The sequence below is a fragment of the Centrocercus urophasianus genome, unplaced genomic scaffold (assembly GCF_019232065.1).
Source record: "Centrocercus urophasianus isolate 14NV4802_14NV808 unplaced genomic scaffold, USGS_Curo_1.0 seq_12, whole genome shotgun sequence".
Lineage (NCBI taxonomy): Eukaryota > Metazoa > Chordata > Aves > Galliformes > Phasianidae > Centrocercus > Centrocercus urophasianus.
In genome coordinates, this window is record NW_024884364.1 from 3,175,791 (window position 1) to 3,197,714 (window position 21,924).

Genomic DNA, 21,924 nt, shown 5'->3' on the forward strand with positions numbered 1-21,924 from the left:
AGATTTTCCCATTTCTAAATAGTCCAATGAAGCATTAAAATATTGAAACATAAAATGAATCTGTTTTATGAAAAGATTCTCTGTTGCCAATGAAAGAGGGCTGGCAAACACCTGAGGACGCTGGGATCTTTTCTCCTCTGTGACCTGAGGTTCCTGGGAAGTGACCTTTACCAGTGTGGAGGCATAGGAATGCAGTGGTGCCAAACTTCCCCTCCAAACGCTGAGGGCAGCCTAGTGGAAAAACCTGTAAATACTGCAGAATGTAGTGAATTGTTACTAGTGCTACTGTGTCTTTAGATAGAGGCATGTGCCTCTTATGTGCATTTTATTCTCCATAACTCTCTTTTCATAACAGTTAACTACTATATAACAAGGAAAGAAAAGCCAGAGGTGTCATAGTTACAGGAAGTATATAGTGTCAGTGGATTTGCATAGTATTTAGAAGAGTTAGAATTACATTGCAGTGACGCAATTCTACAGCACTTGTTAATTCCCTCTTCTCCCCAAATACTTCCTCCTGACTCCCACTCTTATTTGTTTGAACATACCCACTCTGTTATTCCTCTCTCCAAGTGCTGTGTGGTTACCGGACAACTGCAATTTATCATATTAATGCTGCATTTAATATCCTGTACCAGATCCCAGGCTGACAGTGTGTCCGGATGAGGGTCCACTGGCCCCTTCTAGGCACAGTAATCCAGACTCTCCCAATGCGATCCCAAGACTTTTGCCTCTTGTTATCAGTTTCCATCTGTCCCTATGAAAATGTTGCTCTCCATTCCAGCAATTGTCACAAAATGAGTTTTAAAATCCTACTTGTTTGCCTAATGAAGCTGTTTGTGAAGCATTCCCAGGAGAACTCACACCATGGAGACCTCCACATCAGAGAGAGGCTTTATATTTGTCACATTTCTATCCAGAGTTCAGGTTTCATAGAGATATTCCCTATCCTTTACTATGTGGCATCTTGTTCCTCTGCAAAGTGCCTGACCAGAAGAAGCAGAGCTGCTGTAACATCTTCTGCTCTGATGCTGGTAAAGGGCAAACCTCCCATGAACCATCTAACATCATTGCAAGGGTGACCCTGGAAAACGCCCTGGAAATGCCCTTTCCTCTTTCCACCTTGAGAGCTGGTTTCAATTGTCTCCCTTTTTTGGCAAACAGGGGTAGAGGTGGTGACATCAAGGCCCTTCTTGGCACCTCCCTTTTCACAAGGAAGCATGCATTCAATTAGAGGATTTTAATTAAAATACTTCTCTGTAGCATCCTGTTTCCAGGCCTTGCTGTAAATTTAACTTGACGTTCTCTCATTTAACAGGTGGGTGAGATTATTCTGAGAGCTGCCAGATGGAAGAAAGTAGAAACAGAGCTGGCTACTCAGATAGAAGGAGAGGAAGAGAGTGCAAAAGCGAAGAGTGGGATACATATTTGCTGGGTATCTGTCAATTTTTACTGTGTAACATTTAATCCCTTTCTGTGATGGTTCTTCACTATCATGTACATGTGACTTTAATTTCTTCTGAAGGATAAAGATTGCAAATTTTGTTTCCTTTCATTTTGCATTGGAGCTGCTCAGGAACAGCTCCACAGCAACCACTGAGTTCCAATTGAAGCAAAATTCAATGTACCCCCATCCTACCTAACGAAAAGAAAGAAAACACCCTTCAGCCTGAAGGTGGGAAGCAGAGTAGCAGCTGTGAAAGCCATGGGAGTGGGCAGCTTGCTAAAGGTCTCTTCTGTGAATGCAGCTTTGTCAGCACCAGCCTCCAGATGCAATGGGTTAAAGGATATGGGAGAGAAAAAATTGTTTCCGAGAGGTTGAAATCCAACAGCTATCAGAAGCAAGGATAAGGAATGTGGAAAGCAGCCAGCTGTGAGTCTGTGAGGCAGAGAGGCTGGTGACAAGGGATGATTAGGAAGGAAAATTGAAGGAACCAAAGCAGAAGAGAAAAAGGAGGACAGGTCAGGAAGGAGGAACCTCAAAGAACAAGGAAGAAATAAGTGCTAGGAGTAATGGAGCTCAGGGAGAAGACTGAGAAAACTGTGGTAGGAACAATGGCAGTAATGAGGAGGAAAGGAAATGAAGACCATTACACTCTATTTTTACTCCTGGCAGCAACAAAACATAAAAGAATTAAAGACCAAACTGTGAACACTGATCTCCCACTGTTACGTAGGACTGTAGCAGTCTAACCTATATGTGTGCCACTAGGAAGTGAGCATTAATGAGCAAAGCAGAGCAGAGGCTATGTGAGTCGTCACAAAGTTGTGGTGCAAGCAAAGAGTGTGTTATAAGTCATCAGAAGCACTGGGCTCTGCTGTTGTAACCTAGAGTAATCGTGCAATTAATCTCACTCTTGCCTTTCTGACATGGACCAACTGCTTTCAAGGGAGACCTTTGCAGCAGAAGGCTTAGCAGATAAGATGCTCCATGGGAAAAATATTCCAGTAAGCATTATCTTCCTCATTTCCATTTGGTAAAGGCTGCTTTAGGTTCTAGCTTCAGAGGTTTGGAGCATTCAAAGCTGATGATGAACTGCTTAGATTTTCTATTCTAACCCCAAAGGCCCACAGTGGGAATTGCAATCTGTGTGAGTTGGCTGTAGACTGAAGGACTTAAAATTGTGCAGGTAAGCGCTACAAGTTCTTATGGTGTCCTCACTAAGAATAAGTTTTTATTCAGAGCTGTGGTCAGTCCAGCAGTGACATAAGAATGTTTTGTGGAGATGAAAGAGCTTTCATGTGCCCATGAAACAGCTTCTTATAGGATGAAACAGAAAAATATCTGAGCATATTACATCTACATTTTCAATGAGACTTTGAATTATCATGGGCAAGTACAGCTTTTCATCAGTTTAGCAAAGTGAAATATTTCAATAGAGACAAGCACCAAAACAGATGTTTTTAATTCCTCAAGCAGAAAAAAAAAAAAAAAAAAAAAAAAAAAAAACCAAAAAAAACAAAACAAAACAAAACAAAACAAAACAAAAAAAAAAACCAACAAAATTCTATTTAAAAATGTATAACTATAATTGTTCTCTATTAAAAATTGGTTCAGTGGAAAAATTCTCCAACAACAAGCATAGCCTAGATGTTGGTACAAGCTGAAACTTACATCTGAGTGCTGCTGCACAAAATCAAGTGCTTTAGCCTCCAGAAATACTTCTATCACTCACATTGTAATCACTCTACAAAAAAAGAGATCTTAATTATTTTCCTGTGGGATCTGCTCTCCATATTATTATACTAATGATTTTTAAATGCATCAGTATCCTTTAATTCTTTACCAGTCACGTCTGATACAAATCTTTCCATAGGTTTCCCTGGGACTGATTCCAGTCTAATATGCCTGTGTTTGCTTGAGCAATCCCATTTATCCTCTTGAACAAAGGGACAACAACTAGCTTCTTTACAATCATCTTGAGCTGCCTCGGTGTTTCAGAACGTATGAAATATCAACTGGAATAGCTCAGAATACTCTTCAGCAAAGCTCTTTTGAGCTCTCTGCTAACATACGCCTGGTCTGTGGATCTTAAAATGTGAAATTTTAGTAATTGTTTAAAATATTCTTGAGTTACTCTTTAAAATATTTTCAGAGGTTCTCAGGAAAGATGGACCCACCGGGCTGCAGAGAGCTACTCTTTATCATCAATGTGCTATGTGTTGCCCAGCTGCTTTCACATTAAGTCCCACAACTTTAGTTTGACTAAAGCCAAAGTCTAGGCACAATAGAAGCCTCAGATAACATCCGTGCTGATGTTTCTGCAGTAGCAAGGAAGTGATGACATCGACGACGGAATCGAGTACACCCTCAGCAAGTTTGCTGATGACACCAAGCTGAGTGGTGCAGTTGACGTGGAGAAAGGAAGGGATACCATTCAGATGGACCTCAACAGACTTCAAAGGTGGACCTGGGTGAATCTAAGGAGGTTCAGCACAGCAAAGTGCAAGGTTTTGCACTTGGGCCGAAGGAAGCCAAGGCATTTATACATACTGGAAGGAGCGTCCTTGAGAGCAGCCCTGCAGAGAAGGACCTGGGAATCCTGATGGATGAAAAGCTCAACAGCAGTGTGCTCTTGCAGCTCGTAAAGCAAATGGTATCCTGGACTCCATCAGAAGAGAAGTGGCCAGCAGGGAAAGGGAGGTGATTGTCCTTCTCTCCTCTGCCCTTGTGAGGCCCCATCTGGAGTACTGTGTCCAGGTCTGGAGCCTCCAGTACAAGAAAGACAGAGAGCTGTTGGAGAGGGTCCAGTGGATGGCTACAAAGATGATCAGGGGACTGGAGCACCTCCCCTACAAAGACAGACTGAGGGTGCTGGGCTTCTTCAGCCTGGAGAAAAGCAGGCTGCAGGGTGACCTCATTGCAGCCTTTCAGTACCTAAAGGGTAGGTACTCCCTACAAACAGGAGGGAAGTCAACTCTTTGAAAGGGTAGATAACAGCAGGACAAGGGGAAATGGTTTTAAGTTGAGGGAGGGAAGATTTAGGTTGGATGTCAGGGGGAAGTTCTTTACTATGAGAGTGGTAAGGTGCTGGAACAGGCTGCCCAGAGAAGCTGTGGATGCACCATTCCAAGAGGTGTTCAAGGCCAGGTTGGATGGGCCCTGAGCTAGTATTAAAAGAGGAGGTTGGTGGCCCTGCCTGTGGTGGGAGGTTGGAGATTCATGATCCTTGTGGTCTCTTCCAAACCAGGCGATTCTGTGATCCATGCACACAACCTACAGCTCTGCAAACAATGTGCACTTTGTACTGTAGAAGAATTTTATGTGATCTTGGCGAAGTCCCATTTGCACCTTAAGTTGAGGTTGTGACCTTCAGCACAAGGCATCTAAAGCAGAACTGCTTTAGAGAAGAGATCAGTTCCCCCTCAAAGGGATGAGTTTTGCTCAAGCTCATTTCTCAGGCCTTAGAAAAATGCAAAGCAAGAAAATGTTACTTCCTTCCCTAGAAAACAGAAAGAATACCATAATATGTCTGGTAAGCTCAACACCAAGGAAAATCTCCCTTAGGATAACTTCAATGAACTAGAGAAAAATCCAATGTACAATATATGCTTTAAGTTGTTACTCATATGAAGAGTTACACAGAACCAAAGGGTTTTGCAGAATGCTGAATGCAAAGGGAGATAATTTCTTCTGCAGAGAGCTTTGATGCATGTGACTTTCTCTGAGCCACTGCTTTCCAAACTGTGTGCTTTCTTGCTGGAAATTGAAATGGCATTTCAAAGTCTCAAGATTTCCCTGTAGGTCTGTATTTGGTAGTCACTGGAGCGAAAGTAAGAACCCTCCATTACTTCTAAATTATACCAGAATGCCAACATTTGTGAAATGTATATGACTCAGGAAGTTCCTAAGCTATTTTAAGGTTCTTCAATTTAAGTAGCTTCTATCTTTCATTCTCCTTTGCTACAGGTGGCAAACTTTTATTCCATCTATAGAACCATATAGTGCCCACTGCCTTTTTTTTCTCTGTAGAACTGAAAAACAGTGGGAGATAAATACCTTCAACTTTCTGTTAAAATGACCTGTGTTAACCAGGCTTTCTTTTCTTTTTTCTTAATACACCTTTAAGTATTCTCTTTAAAGCCACTGGTCACTTTCATTTTAAAAACTCACATATTCTTAATTTATAAATTATTTTAATCATCAGCTACTTCCACCTTATTTATGTGACATCTTGTCTTTTAATCACTGCTTCCAGATAGCTTTTTTAACCAGTCTAATTTCCACTGAGCTATACTTCCATCCATATCCAACACTGTAACATTTTATGGATACACACGATGATGGACTGTGCCATTGTTCTGGTAGGAGATTCACAAAGAATTCCAAAGCATAGCTAGGATTTTCCAAATTTTCTAATCAGGAATAGTTAAAAGCTTTGGAAAATGGAATTGGAGATTCAAATAAAAAAATTAATTATTGTTTCATGTGACTTTTTTCACACACGACAAATACACTTTTGCAGTGACTGGTGATCAGGCAACCAATGACCTTTAGCTTAGCTACTACCTTTTGTTCTGTTCAAGAGTTGGCACTGAGTTACCTCATTGCAGACGCAGCATACCACGTGTAAGGAACTTACCAATTATTATTTTTAGAAACTCTCAAAAGTTTTGTCAACAGAGCATGAGAAGTCCAGCAAATGTTTCCCAGGTTCCTCTAAGCCAGATGTCTGTTATTCTCTATCCTTAGTGAAACTAGTTAGATGTTTAGCCCTCACATATTCAAATTCCATGTTTCTAAGCCTTGACTTGTGGAGTACACATCATAGTCTCTCTGATGTCTGGAAACACAGTTTCACCTTTACTTCCCTCGCTGTACAGGTTGTAACTATGACTTTTAATGTCCATGTTGTAAAATTTAATCCATCCTACGTGTAAGGACTGCACCTAGAATGTAAGGATTGATATGGCCCAGTTTGCTTATTATCTCATAAACAGGTGGAACACATAAATTTTCCTTTCACTCATGTGCATGGTTGTATCTTATAACCTGGACCCAACAACTGGTTACAGAAAAGTGCCTCAATGTCTTTACAAGTTCAAACCACTACTGACTGCACAGTCATCTCAGGACAACCTTAACTAACATGGCCCAACTAGACATTTACTCCTCTCCTTTGGAAACAGATCTCTGCTTGTGGCTAAAACTCAGGAGGACATAGCTAGGAACATTTTCTATCATTTTGAATGTATGAATGTAAGCTAAAATATTTAAAAGAATTTATGTGAACACAGGTAACATTAACAATATGCCCTACAGGATTATTTACCTACAAGGCTATCCACAGCCCATTCTTAAACATATGTACTCTTTTCTGCTGAAGAGCCCACTCAGACCTCTACATCTCCCATGCCCTTGGATTTTCACAGAGAAAAAAAAAAAAAAAAAAAGAATAAAGTGATTTAGGAAGAGTTAATGCTCCTGAACAGATGCACCAGTAAGAGATGTGACAAAATGTCAAGTGGAATGTGCCTGAGGGCTTGGAATTTGGCCGTGGACATAGCAGATGAGTCCCCAGGATGGCATGTCCCCCAGAGGCCCAGCATGCTTTGGTGACAGCTGTGATTTTTATGGCCCAGTTTCGATGACAGTTTGGGAGGAGTCAGCTCCACTCTGTTCTGATAGGAATTTGGTTTGTCATCAGATTCTAAAATCCCTCTGATTTACAGCATCAGCCACTGTTGGAGTTTTACTTAGATGCATATCCTGTACTCTTTCCCTGTGGATAACAGACTGATGGAGGTTAAGGTGCAAACAGTAATGTTTCGATTAAACTAATTGGGAGGAAAAGGAAAGTGGTAGGTCATTACATGATAGGAAGCATAGTGAAAGCTCCAAAAATCATTCGTTAAGACCACTTTATTCTGAAAATGGACAGCTCCTCCACAGTGGTATAGACACCAACAACATCCACAATCTGACAGAATTATGCATGTTTCAGGGAATTAAAAGATTTATCCCAAAGTACTGAAAGAACTGGCTGATAGCATCTGAGACCTCTCAATTATTTTTCAGTGATCTTGGGAATTTGGAGATGTCCCAGACAATTGAAAGCTGACACTTTTCCAGAAGGGCAAGAAAGAAGACTCTGATAATTATTGGCCTGGCTGTCTCACTTCAGTGCCTGGCAAAATTATGGGGAAGATTATTCTGAGAGTTACTGAAAAACACCTGAAAGATAATGGAGCCATTGGTCATTGTCAAAACAGATTCACAAGGGGAAAGTCCTGTTTAATGAACTTAATTTCCTTTCAAGATACAGTTACCCAGGTAGGTACCCAAGGGAAGCCAGTGGATGCAGTTTTCTTGGACTTCAGTAAATTTTTTGATACTGTTTCTCATGGTACTCTTCTGCACAAAATGTCTGGCCTATAGCTAGACAAAAACATAATGTAATGGATGAGAAATTGGCTGATGGATTGGGCTCAAAGGGTTATAACAATTGGGGTTAAATCAGGCTGCTTGCTGGTCATTAGAGGGTTCTGCAGAACTCTCTATTTTAGGACCAGTTCTCTGTAGAATTCATTGAAGACATGGATACAGGATTCAAAGGTATGCTAAGAAACTTTGTAGATGATACTAAACTGGAAGAAACTGTTGACTCCCTCGGGGATAGAGAAACCTTTCAGAGAAAACTTCATAAATCAAAGGGCTGGGTAATCATTATCTGCATGAAGTTCAACATGGGCAAGTGCTGGATTCTGCACCTTGGATGTGTACAAACTGGAGAACAAGTGGCAGATCCCAGATCTGACTGGGACTGGGGGGTTGTGGCTGAATCTGAGCCAGCAGTGTGCCTTGGCAGCCCAAAGGGCCAACTGTACCCTGGGGTGCATCAGCCCAGCACTGCCGACCAGGTGGGGGAAGGGTTGTCCTGCTCTGCTCTGTGCTGAGCAGCCTCACCTCCTGCACTGGGTGCAGCTGTGGGTGCCACAATGTAAGAAGGACATAAAACTGTGAGAGAGCATCTGAAGGAGGGCTACGAAGATGGGAAGGGGTTGGAGGGCAAAACATATGAGGAGTGGCTGAGTTCCTGTGGTTTGTTCAGCCCAGAGCAGAGTTGTTGAGGGGAGGCCTCATGGTGGCTTACAGTTTCTCACAAGGGGAGTAGAAGAGCAGCCCTGAGCTCTGCCCTCTGATGACAGTGACAGGATCTGAGGGAACGGTATGGAGCCGTGTCAGAGGAGATTCAGGATGAGAGTTAGCATCTGCACCAGAGGGCAGTGGGCTTGGCAAAGGCTGCCCAGGGCAGTGGGCATGGCCTCAAGCTGCCAGAATGCAAGCTGCCAGAATGCAATTTGGACTCTGCTCTCAGACATAGGGTGGTGCTGTGTTGAGCCAAAAGTTGGACTCAATCTTCCAACTCCGGATATTCTATGATTTTCTGATTCTAACAAAGACCTACCCTTGGTACCAAGTACCCTCATATTTGCCTATGACAAAGTAAATCCCAGAAAGGTGATCTGTGAATGAGCTTGGAACAAGAACTTTAGAACTTTAGAAGTAGGTGTCAAATGCCTTCAGCCACACAGGGTAAGGGCCATGTCAGCACGGCACTAGTCAATTCTTCAGCTCCCATTTGGTGTGACCTTGATGTGGATTTCCTTGTTCACTTAACACCCAGTAGGGAACCAATCTGGCACTTGCAGAGTCATTTAGGATACAAGCTCCTGGATTTTGTAACCTTTTATTTTGCAGGCCTACTAAGACACAGATAGCACTAATGGTTTTTGTGCTAGTCAAAAATCCCATTTCCACCAGCATAGGCATTTAATTCTCGTTTTAAAATAGGACGTTATAAGATAAGGTAGATTCATTCTGGTGGACCTCTCTGGTACTCCTCACGAGCTGTGCTACAAATGTGGCCTGAAGCCTGAAGACTTCAAAGATCACATTTCTTGGAGATGACAACAAAACATTCAAAATCACTGGGAAACTTGTGGCGAAACTGTGTGTGCTCTATGGGATCAAAAGGAGCTCACTAGTGGGAATACTGAGCATGGCACTTGGGGCTTTCCCAGCAAAATGCATGTATTTCCCTCCTGGAGCAAGTTCGGATGCAACAAGATTCCTAGCATCATTCTCACCCTTGGGTCTCAGTCACCCACCTCCCTCTTTTCTCCAGATATTCTGCCACATGCCATTTCTAGCAGTTGGATTAGAAATTACTTCTATTTCCACTTCCTCAGATTCATTGCATGTTTGTAAAAGCATATCTTACTAAGTCTCCTGTCGTCCATTGTTCGTTTTTTCAGGCAAAAGGTGTAAAGATACTGTACATTTCTAAAGTGGGGGGGAAAAAAAAAAAAAAGGAAAAAATACGAAATTATATTTGATCCTTTTTTATAAAGCACAAATTGAAGTGTTATATTTCTTACTGAAAGTTATCTGACTACAGATGAAAAAGCGTGGGAAAAACCATGGCAGAGCAACAGCAAGAAGTAGCTCAACCCCAGTCCTTGTCATAGAGCATGCAGTGGACACAGAGAGTCTCCAGAGATCTGATGCAACTGGAGATTTGGAAAGAAAATGAACAAAGCCAAACTATCCCTTGAGTGGAATAATTCCAGTTCAGTTTCATAAATCAGATACAGTTTGGATCTGTTGGAAAACTGTAAGAAAGAGATCAGTCAGTACACCTGAGTACTTCTGTTGGGCTGTAAAATCTCCATAGTTTTGTAATCAATCAATCTGTGGAGATGGAAAAGTTCATTCCCTGGTGAGTGCGTTCTACAGATTCCAACTGTGTTTTTGCAGAATCATCTTTTTTCTCCATTTGCCATCCCAGGACTTTGGAAGTGGTGTTACAGTACCTCTCACAGCTAGCTCAGAGTGAGAGAGGTGTATGATTAGCATTAGAACTCATTCCCAATGGACTGTTTGTTCTTTATGGCTATTTTATTTTATAGTCCAGCTATTATCCTACTCCACAAATGTCTAATCAGATAGCAAGTGCTTCCTTGGGGCCTTGGGATCCTTCATATAATCTGGGGATAACACTGAAACAGGTAAGGTCAGTGTCACCTGAAACAGAATAATACATTTCCTATTAATAGTCTAACTGTTTTCACCTGATTTCCAAGTGATTGAGAAAAGCAGGCACCATCCTTCTGCTTTCATATTTAGAGCAACAGCAACACTGAAGTGCAGACCTTGGGCAAGGTGAGTGGCCAGTTAATTGCAGAGAACACAAAGAACAAGGCCAGTACAACTGTTAACACAATCAGAAGGTATGAATCACTGATCTTAGAGCCCAAAAGGCTCCTGAACTCCACACCCATTTGAATAAACAATCAGAATTTCGGTACCATCTATCTGCTTCTAGACTCTGCAACACTTCATAGATTTTTTTTCACTGAGAAATGTTTTCCAGATTTCTTTTACTTCTTGCCAATGATACAAATACCACAAAACAGACTATCTCAAAGTGTTCTGGCAAATAATTCAGGTGTTGGCCAAGATTCTAATACACATTGTCTACATTAGGCTTTTATAACATGTCAGCTAGCCCCTGATAGCTACCATGTGGTGATAACGACTATTCAGTCCAAGCCCTAAATGAGATGGAGAAAGTGCTTGAGTAAAGAAGGAACACATCTCTGCAGTGATGCTCCTATTCCTACAATTTCTGCAGTTCCTGGAAAAAGAATGAATTCAGAGGCCTGGACTGTTAACACAGAAATAAGTCCTGCTCTTTCTAAACTAATACTTATGGTTTCTTCAACACTATTTGTCACTACTATATCTTGATCTTTTTTTCTTCCAGCTTACTGAATTGGATGTTGTGGAGAGCCTAGTGGTGCAAATCACATGTCTGTAAAGAAGGAAAATTGATTGTGTCACAGCAAATGAGCTGCTGCTGGTCTGATCAGCCTCATGAAGTCAAGGTTTGCACTCAAGTGCCATTAGTTTGGAGTTACATGTCAGGTATAATTTAATACTGAGAATCTAGAAGTGTCTGACTGGACTTTGGAGAGAGCCTAACCCCTCTGTTCTGCATGTCAAATTAACTACCCAGTAGTGAGTTCCCCTGGCAAAATGATCACCCGTTGGCCAGCTGCCACACCACAAACCTCCCCATACAACCGTCTCAGAAATGGAAACTTGTTATTCTTTAGCTGCCCTGTGAATACCCGTTCTGTCAAGGCAGGAGGGAAATATTTGGGGCAGGCAGGCTGAGAAAACAGAGAGGTGTTGGGTGTCAGAATTGATTTAAATGGGCTGCAGCTTTGCGCATAAGCACTGGAGCTCAGCAGCCAGAGGATGGAAGGTAGCAAGAGTTGGGGCTTAGAGGCAGAAGGAAGTGCGCTAGAGATAACCTTGAATGCCCAAGAGCTTCATTTGGATGTAAGAAGAGAGCATTGTTTGTTCCAGCATGACATGTGAGGTCTTCCTAATTTTCAAAAGCATTCACAGGTGGCATTTGTGTTTACAGGACTCCTGGTACACTGTTGCTGGCAAATTAATGAACATTACTCCCCAGATGCCCTTACAGGCTGAGCTGCTAGGGGACCAGGTAAGTATGAGAATAACAGACTCAGTCTCAGCAAATGTGATTCTGTGATTCTGAAATGAACTCTATTCGAGTCTGTTGGGGAGTTAACAGTGCCCAGTGGTCGCAGAGACAAAGCCTTCTTAAAGAACTTTAGCATGCACTGAGCACTTTTGGGTGCTTCTCCATCAAGGAGATCCCTGTGTCTCTACAGCCTCTGCCTTATTCAAACAAGGAGACCTGCTGGAGCACGTATCTCTCTAACTGCAGAGAAAACTGGGCTGGTAAGGGTTGGTGAATATCATCTGTCATCCGGTCATGCAATTGGTACGTATTCAGAGCATGTCCAGATGCCAGGATTTGGAAAGTGGCAAATTCGGATGCCTTGATATAAAAGTGATCATGATTTAGAATCATAGGATTCCGGCTATCCCAAGGTCTCCAGCCCAAGACCCTGCTCAAAGCAGAGTCAGCTGTGAGAGCAAACCAAACTGCTCAGGGCTTGCTTAGAGAACACAAATCTTGAAAACAGATACACATACTTGCCGTTTTGTTCAGGAGGACATGCCATATATGACTATTTCCTCAGTCATAAATGATATTAGTTCTTCATGCTTTCAAGTAGTTTTTCCCCAGTTTCCACCACTGACTGTCAGCTCCACTCTATGATGCCTAAACAGAGCTGAGACAAAGGACAGGGACCCTGAATAAATACATTAGTGATAAATATGTTTCACTTTTCTTCCAAATCTATTCTGAAACTGTTGCTAGGCTTGGCAAAGTAGCCTACACTAAAACATACCTTGCATGAAGCCACTTCCTTTCTACTTATAAATTTAGTTTTCTCTTTCTTTCCTACTGCCTGTCACCTGAAGTTATGAGGATTTTCAGGAGACTTTCTGGCTTATTCCACCTCACAGAAGAAGGCCCCTTGACTAATTTTCTTTCTCTTTTCTCATATTCAGTAGCTTTACACACAACATATCCTTCTAAAATCCATTTTGTATCAAAAGTAAATCTAGTTACACTCTGCATTACATATCACTGTTATATGTGTGCATTTACATTGTTCACTTGCTTACAATAATAGAGATATGTTTATCATAATTTATTTTCATAATTTATTTTATTTATTTTATTTATTTTGCAAATACCAACATATTCAACTCACTGTTAACAATTCTGTTGGGCACAACCTAGTATGGGGTGTTCTAACCTGTCACCCCATCAACAGTTGAGCCGGTTTATTATATTTTGTTACTTAGCTCTTCTAGCACTGCTGTGTCACTCCTGACACAAGCCCTTTCCCAGAACTTACCTGGAGGTTTTCATTACCTGGCCAGTTCCATCTATGCAGCTACAGCCCAGGCAATTCAGTATGCATACAAGCCCAGTATGCAATTCAAATTATCCTGCAAGATTTGGATTTGCTGTTGTGCCAGTCATGCCATCGCCACCAAATTTTCATGCTGTTCCTTTGACAGAATGAAATGCAAACACTGGGAGACATTTCAAAGATGGCTTGTGAATTTTCACTTGCCCATCTGACTGTTGTGCAAGTGTGGAGTGTGATCTATTTTTAATCACAACTCCAAATTCTGTACAATTCAAACACTGTCAGCTTGCCTGCAGACAAGCTATATGATATGTATGTTTATGAACTTGCCACTGATTTGTATTAAGGGCCTGACTGTACCTCAGCCTGCAAAATCAAATTAGAGCAGTGGAAAAGTATAATTCTCTACCCTCCCCCAGAAATACCATGCTTGGAGAACAGCAGGTGCAAGTTTCAAGGCCAGGTCAAGATCACGGTCAAAATGTGACCCTTCATGCCAAATTATCAGTCAAAGATCATCTCCTCTTCCTTCCTAACAGCCCATAACAACAGATGCTCTTACCAGAAACTTGAAGCTTGTCAGCACTGTCTGCAGTTCAATATATTCTTTGTAAATAAAGATCCTGTAAGACATTAAACTCAACCTTTTAGTGAAATTGGAGCTGAATGTATCTGCATTACAGTTGCATTTTATGTAGTATGTTGCAGGGTGAAGGCTTGTTCTTTGCAGATGTTTCAATTCAGTTTGGTTGCATCCTCAAGATCTAGCGAAATAACTCTTCCATAACTGTATTTTGGTTAGACAGCTAGACAGCTTATTTTGTACACTCAGCATTAGTACAGACTGCAAATCTAGATAAAATACTTGGTAAAAGAATTAGATTGCCCTGCACACCCACTCCTGCCACTCAACAGATTTGATGAGCAACAGCAAATCAATACCTGGAGACATCTTTGTAATAACTAGCCAAAGAAAGCTCCAGAATATAGATGGTCTTCACAGAGTGCCTGGAAGGCCAGTGCCACAGGCCACTCTGCATGCGGGGATGGGATTGATAGAACTGAGGGCCTTTACACAACCCCAATTCCTATTCAAGATGACAGAATGCACTATGTTCAAGTTTTCTTTTGCTCCCCAGTATCAAGAATACATAGCTTAAACCCATGCAAAGGCAGGGAGAATTGCAGGCATAAACAAAAGGAAGATTTGCATTCCTCTCACTGGCTGCCAGCCCATCCACAGCTGTCTCTGATCCCTACCTGGATGACATGCTTAAATTTGATGAGGGGTGAACACTACAACAGTCTGCAGAATGGCAAATATACTCCTTCAGCCAGTATCCTTGAGATAACTAGCTTTTTTTGGTTGCTTCTCCCAGCCTTCAACATCCGAACTCAGGGAAGGACCTTAGGTACCCTGCTGGCCCTGAGCAAAATAAATGTTTGTGGAGACAATATGAAGGGGATACCAGGTTTCTTGCTAGCCAAAGCAATGACTGAATTTATAGGCACAGGGTAGGGTGATTTCAGTTTAGAAAGGAACCTTTCTGTTCTGTAAATCTCATGCCTACTCTAACATCAGTACATCACTACATCAGTACTCCAATACAAAACTAACACCAGGTCTAAAGATATTTAAGTACTCTGAAATAGATAAGGAGACAAAGATTCACATACAAGAAGAAAAAAATGCTCCAAAGTGTTTCCAAATATTTTGCCTGCCTGTTAATTTTTGGCCTCTTAGTGCCTCCCACCAGGATGAGTAAGGTGCTTAGAAGACGACATTTTGAATCATCATTGCCCTACTTCACAGATTTATAGAAGCCATTATATATCATATAGGTCTGCCAGTAACTGAGATCCTGTCTATGCTGACATTATCTGAAGCAAAAGCAAAGCCTTCACGGCCACCCCGCCTAATCAATGTTCTCACTTAACTCATGCTGCCCTTTCCTTCCCCAGGATTTTCAGTTCAACCATGAACTGCATCCAAAGGCTACTTTGTTCTTAATGAAATAACAAGGTTGAAATCATCTGGTGCTGTGATCACTGAGTGTGATCACTGAGAACGCCTCAAGGGAGCCTTCCCAATTAACCTCAGCAGAAAGCTTTTGTAAGCCTACGAAGAGGAAGCCAGCCAGTTTATGAGTTTCTTTCAGGGATATGACATTTCTGAGTGACCTTGTACACCACAGGAAGTTTCTGATCTTAGCGGTTTCCCCAGAGCTGTAACTCTAAAATACTCCCTGAAACAGCCCCACTACAACTGTAAGGTTTCCCAGATTCCATGCCTCATCATGCACATTCCTCATAATACTTACAGTGGCAGTGCCCAACCTGTTTCTCATGAGGACCAAAGCACCCATTTCCCCATTGCCTCTTCTGTGGCCTCCCTGAGTGCATTACCTGAAGTGCTTCTTAAGTGGACACATTTCTCACTCACACTTTTAATGTTCTTTCCATAGCTTTTTTATTTGTATTTTATTTATTTATTTGTTTGTTTATTTATTTATTTATTTTTGAGAATAGGATCTCCCATCTTGTAAATGTCATCTGCATTTTTTTTGTTTCTATATGTGTTACTGGATTTGGATTTGGATGTATTCACACATACGTTCAACTGCTTTCAGCCTAATGATTAACCCCATTTTCTTTACATCCATCACATGCTCTCACCTCATTTACCATGTCATAAGTCCTGTGTGATCACATAACTTAATCAGAAACTCTTCTTATACTTGCTTTAATCATCAGCAAAAATATTCAACAGTGCAGGACTAAAATCAGAACTCCATGAGAACTGAACAGAAACACATACCCCTTCATTGAAGAGTCCCCATTAGCAAGCAGTTTTCAGTCATTTAGCTGACTTCTAACTCGTTTAATATGCGTTGTAGTGTCTTGGCACTAGCCTAGTTTGTAATCAGAATGCAAAATACTTCTAAATCCCATTCTCTAGAAATTGGACTCTACATTAACTCTACATTAACAAGATTAGCATTGGTAGTCAGTATTACTATATTTTTAGTAAACAATGTGACGCTATTTTATTAGAATCTATTTTCCATGAAACCTCATTTACTAACACTCACTAAATTTCTGTACTTGAACTGTTTATTGATTGTGTACCACTGCTGTTTTTCCCAGTATCACTATCACCCTAGCTGACCCGTAACTTCCCCTGTTAGGCTATTTATCACTTTAAAATGTCAACAGACTAGCTTCTTAATATTTCACTGGAAATTATTCCAGTTCCTCAAAACTTGAGAAATTAAATCGAGTACCACAGAAAGTTCCATGATCCACTTTAAAATGTCTTGACTGCAAGCTAACAAGATGGTTTTAAACTAAGACAGGAGAGGTTAAGTTAGGTATTAGGAGGAAGTTTTTCACACAGAGGGTGTTGACACACTGAACAGGTTGCCCAAGGAGGTTGTGGATGCCCCATCCCTGGAAGCACTCAAAGCCAGGCTGGATGTGGCTCTGGGCAGCCTGGTCTGGTGGTTGGTGACCCTGCACTTAGCTGAGGGGTTGAAACTAGATGATCTACCCAGAGAGGCTGTGGATGGGGACCCAGACCCTGGGGCTGGGTCTCTGGAGGTGTTCAAGGCCAGGTTGGATGGGGCCCAGGGCAGCCTGATCTAGTATTAAATGGGGAGGTTGGTGGCCCTGCATGTGGCAAGGGGGTTGGAGATTCATGATCCTTGAGGTCCCTTCCATCCCTGGCCATTCTGTGATTCTGTGATCATCATTGTGATCCTTTTCAACCCAGGCCATTCTGTGATTCTATGAAGATCTTCTGACTTCAAGGTATTTAAACTTTCACAGTAACTGTTCATCTCAACCGTTGTCAGACTGTGCCACATCTACAAGTACAGTGCTCTAATACTATAGATCTTATTTTGGGCTACTTTCCAAGTTCTGTGCTCCAAGAATTGCACAGGCTTTTGGATCCTTTTCAGAGGAAGATATTGTTTCTAAGTTTTGGAACTCTCCATGTCTTGGTGCCTCATACGATGGTCATGACTGGTCTGAATGAGATTCTCCGCTTGATGGTCTTTCTTGTGCAAAATCACAGCTACAAAGTTAAACATTCCCAAGGAAACTCTAAGAAATTCCCCAAGGAGAGGTTCATGTTTAGCACATCAAAAATGAGCTATGTTTCATCTTTTCTTAATCAAGGATAGCATTTTGTTTTGTTTATTTTTTATTTACATTTTACTTACCATCAGTTGACAGCATGCGGGTATTTGGTTTTAAAACCACAAATACTCAGTAAGGCAATCTGCACTGGATTTCTTACATTTGTTAAAATAATTCCACTAAATGTTACTGGTTTTGTATCTTGTACAAGATACTTATCTTTCATACGTGCTAATTAACTTGTGTGTGTGCATCTATATAAACTACATATGTCATCAAGTTATTTTTTGCCTGCCTTATTAATATTTCATCCTTAATGAAGGACAGTTACTGATTGTCCTTTACCTCCCCTGTCTTCTTATTCTCTGCTAAGACACTATCCATAAGTCTGGGAGTCCAATTATGTACACCAGCCAATCAAAAAATAATAATTTACTTCCTTTAAGTTGAATAAATCTTTTTTACTTTAAGAATTTTTTTAAACATTTTTACAGACAGGCAAACTGTCTTTCTTTTGTATGTATCACCAACCATGTAAGTATCCAGGCTTTCTTCTCATCCATCCTCAGTAACACTCAGGGGTCTATTGGCTAATTTGGGTTAAGATTGCTTTACAGACTGAAAGATCAGAAAATGTACGTAATTCCTGTTACTGTTGTAGTGACAGTGTCTGCAAGAGGAGACACTCCAGATGGTTCATGAGACACAGACTTAATAACCAGATGCAGAGAAGATAGGACACTTCCTTTCAAAAAGTGTAGCAGATACCAACACTCAGTTGAACCAATAAGAAACTTGATATTTTTAACAATCCGTTTTTCAAACACTAGTCAAGTTGGAGTTATTGAGAGTATTCTTTAGAATGGCCTTTTCCATAACAACCACGCAAAATTGCAGAGCAGATGGAACATCTGTGGAATTCTTTGAGCGTTGAGCATTAAGTGCAGGGTCTTTTTTAACTGTGAAGGTGACGTTCACAAGCCATGTCATTACTCTGTGTGCTTCAGTCCCCCTCATGCTCTCTTAGTCTCTTCCTCTTTTTTTTTTCTTTTGCAGTTGTCAGTTCTGTGCATGTAACAGGACTCCACTGAAGCCACGCAGCACTTTTCATTCTCCGCAGCAGCATTACGCACATGCTCTACTGGCTCAGCTAATCCCTGTGTTTCTCGAGAATGGAGGTCACCTCCTGGGAGAGGACTGAAGGGAGATTCCTCCTCCTCTGTGGAGATGCCAAATACAGCAACACATGGAGCCAGTTGGTGTGAGTTCATGAACAAAGTGTGACACGTGAAATAAAAGATCTATGTAGCGGATGTTCTTTCCTGACATTTCCAAGTCTATAAAATACGAAGTGACTAATAAAATGCAAAATGCAGACCTATTTCATCCCACGACTGCTACAGGGTGGTAGTAACTTGAGAAGGAGAAGGGAGTTATCTGTATAATTGTTTCTGATTCAAGGACAGAACTTCTTTCCTGTTTTTAAATGATGTGGTACAAAAGGGCAAGGAATGAGCTCCCCTTAATCCAGGTATATACAACTGAATTACTGGCTTCCTGTGCTCCATGATCCCTCTCTGCTCTGACAGTGTTTTGAAATTGCTTTTCCAGCATTCTTCTTTGATGTTTTTTGGATATCAATGCCAATGTCGAGACAGTCTTTTAAATAAACAAAGTTACGAACCAGCTAAGGCTTTGAGATGAAGGGCAAAGGTTTGAAAGAGGGCTTATCTATGGTTCAGCTGGGGTGCCCTGGATGCATCAGCAGAGGAAGTAGGCATGGCACCGCACTGACTTCAACTTTCTTGGACCTATTGCTGTCATGACCTTGGAGAGCACACGGTCAATATTCACAGAGAAGGGCAAGGCAGCTGGTGTTTTATGTCAAGGTTGTAACATGGGTAGAACTCTGTCTCAGGGACAGCTGAGGGCAGTATCCAGAGTTCTCTAATTTTGATACTGCAGACCTCACCACTTCTGGAGGCAAAACAAGTAACATCTTCTAAACATAGGCCTGTTACCTCACAGCAATTCTTAGGGAGACTTAATGGGACAATTGAGCCAACACAGTCTCAATTACATATAGCTAACTTCACTGTAAGTAGAATTGTTCCCAAAGGGACTTTTGCTCTCAGAGAAGAGCAAATACTTGACTAAGGAACTCTCAGCCTGGGATGTGAGCATTTTCCTCTGGAAGGGGCAATCAGGTGTTGTGAATAATTCTGTCTGCTGTTGCATGAAATCTTGATCTTCATAGTTTTGTGACACAATCCTTCTGTCCCTCGACAAGCCTAACGAAATAGCAAATAAGTGAAAAGTCCCCCAAAATCTAAACAAAAACACTGTTCTTTCTCCATTATTTGACACGCTATTTGCAGACATTGTTTATGCTTACTATTTTCTTAGTGGTACTGTCCGCTCTTGCCCATTCTCTTTTGCTCTACTGCCTGGAACACTGAGTTTGGCAGAAGCTGCTGGGAAAATCTTATCCTAAATCTGCCATAGCACTTTTAATGAAAGAGAAGGTCTTAGCCATGATGTCCTGGCTGAAGGCCAGCCCCAGTAATTGCATACTGGATTCTTGTAGTTCCACGCGCTTTCAACCAGAGTCAAGATTCTTCAGCTCTGCCACAGGGTTTTATGCCATGCACTCTGATGCTTAGTTCATAACAAAGTATATGCTCCATCATCACCTGAGCACCCACTTCATAACAGTCTCTGCCTTCTTTCAGCATCACCCAAAGATATGTCACTTTTCTATGCCTGAATAAATTTAATCCAGAGCTGTAATGTAAATATTTTTCAAGCTTTATGTCCTGTGTTGTGCACTGATTTAACATATTAAAGACCTTAGCAGAATGCAACTAGCAGGCATCAACTCACTAAAGAAATCATAGCTCTGAATTTCTTAATATTTTGAAATAAAAGTCTTAACTTTCATGACACATCATTTATATATTTTTACAGCATTACAGTCATATTTTACAAGCTATCTATTCATGTGTTTCAGTACCTCTGATCTACCATTTCTCAGGCCCTTGGGGAAATGGGGAGGTTTCATGCCCTGATTGAAATTCACCAGATTCCCTTCATGCTCCTGACTCAAGTCATTGCAAATAATTCTACCTAGATGGCAGGTCACTTGTAGTTTCATCAAATCAGAAACTGTAGTACATGCTCCTGTGTAACAGAGACAGAAAAAATATTCAAACCCTTGAAGGTAGGACTTATTAGATAGTAAGTTTGTCAATGTTTAGATGTTTTGTTCTGTGGAAAGTTCTGATACCAACATTTATTTTGGACCCACATCTGGCAAAATGTTGGAACAGTAATATTTTTTACTGAAAGCAAATTTGTCCTTTCTCAGAAAAACTTCAGCTTCAACTTGGTTCAGTATAACTGTGTCCCCCTTGGAACTGCTGCAGAGCCTCATGAGGGTGATACATCATGTTTTTCAGTTGACAAAGTTTCCGGGCAGCATCCTGTGATGTTTTGTGGCCATTTGGCTCTCAGAGTACATTGCAAAAATTTAATGAGAGAGATGATTATGATGCATTATGGGAGTAAGATGTCTATAAATTACAGTGTCCACAAGGCACATTATAACTCTTGTGGACATAAATTAAAACTGAGCTCCTCCATCATGAAATGTTTTAATTCAGTGCTTCAATTTAGACTCAGCTAATTCAAAGCAAAGCATTTTCTTTTTCCCACTGGGGATTAAAAATCTTGAACAAAATGCCATGGGGAAATTCAGAGTTCTTAAAGACTGCATCTCCATTCAGAAAAAGATGTTCATGGGAAATATACGACCTCTTATTATACATACTCAATTTCCATATATTTATATAAATGTGTAGATATACATATATATATACTGTAACAAATAAAGAAATACAAGCCAGATCTGTTAAATATAGCTCAATATACACTTGGTGATATATAAATTGCAGTTTGATGTATAACAAGAAAGTAGCAAGTTGGTCACAGGAAGTCAAAGAACATTTTTTTTCTAATCCCTATACAGATGAATCTATATATTACAAGCTCAGCCCCCTGGAAGTTATTTTGCTCAGTCTGTAAGGAATAAGGGCAAGAGAAAGAAGAGGAAAAGATTGTGCAGTTCACCCTTACCTTGGTGTGTGCCTAGTACTGCCAGGCCCCCTATGACTTCATTATTATTCCATAATAACATATAACATATAGCATAATAACATTCTTAACAATTTGGAAACTTCTAATTACTTTTGCCCAGTTTTCTGGCTTCCCATTTTACTAGATTATTTTTTCCCAAGACAGAGTTCTGCTATTGCATTGAGGCAGAAATCTAGTTTTTATGCATTGTTGTCAAAGTCCAATGTATATCTGCTATATTATCATTGTATATTACAAAATGTTTCACTTACAGGAAGCTGTTACTTAATTCACTTAGTTAATTACTTCATTTGG

The 21,924-nt window shown here is 40.9% G+C and overlaps 1 long non-coding RNA gene across 3 annotated transcripts; it reads left to right on the forward strand.

Annotated features, from left to right (window-relative positions):
• Positions 1-4,355: 4,355 nt before the first annotated feature.
• LOC122156302 lies at positions 4,356-21,716 on the forward strand. Of its 3 annotated transcripts, XR_006167436.1 has the most exons (5): positions 4,356-4,385; positions 7,520-7,774; positions 11,271-11,431; positions 11,940-12,020; positions 18,532-21,716. It is a non-coding gene; the product is annotated as an uncharacterized LOC122156302 (long non-coding RNA). The 3 variants fall into 3 exon arrangements; XR_006167434.1 differs by having other exon boundaries at positions 7,520-11,431; XR_006167435.1 differs by having other exon boundaries at positions 7,520-11,391.
• Positions 21,717-21,924: the final 208 nt, after the last annotated feature.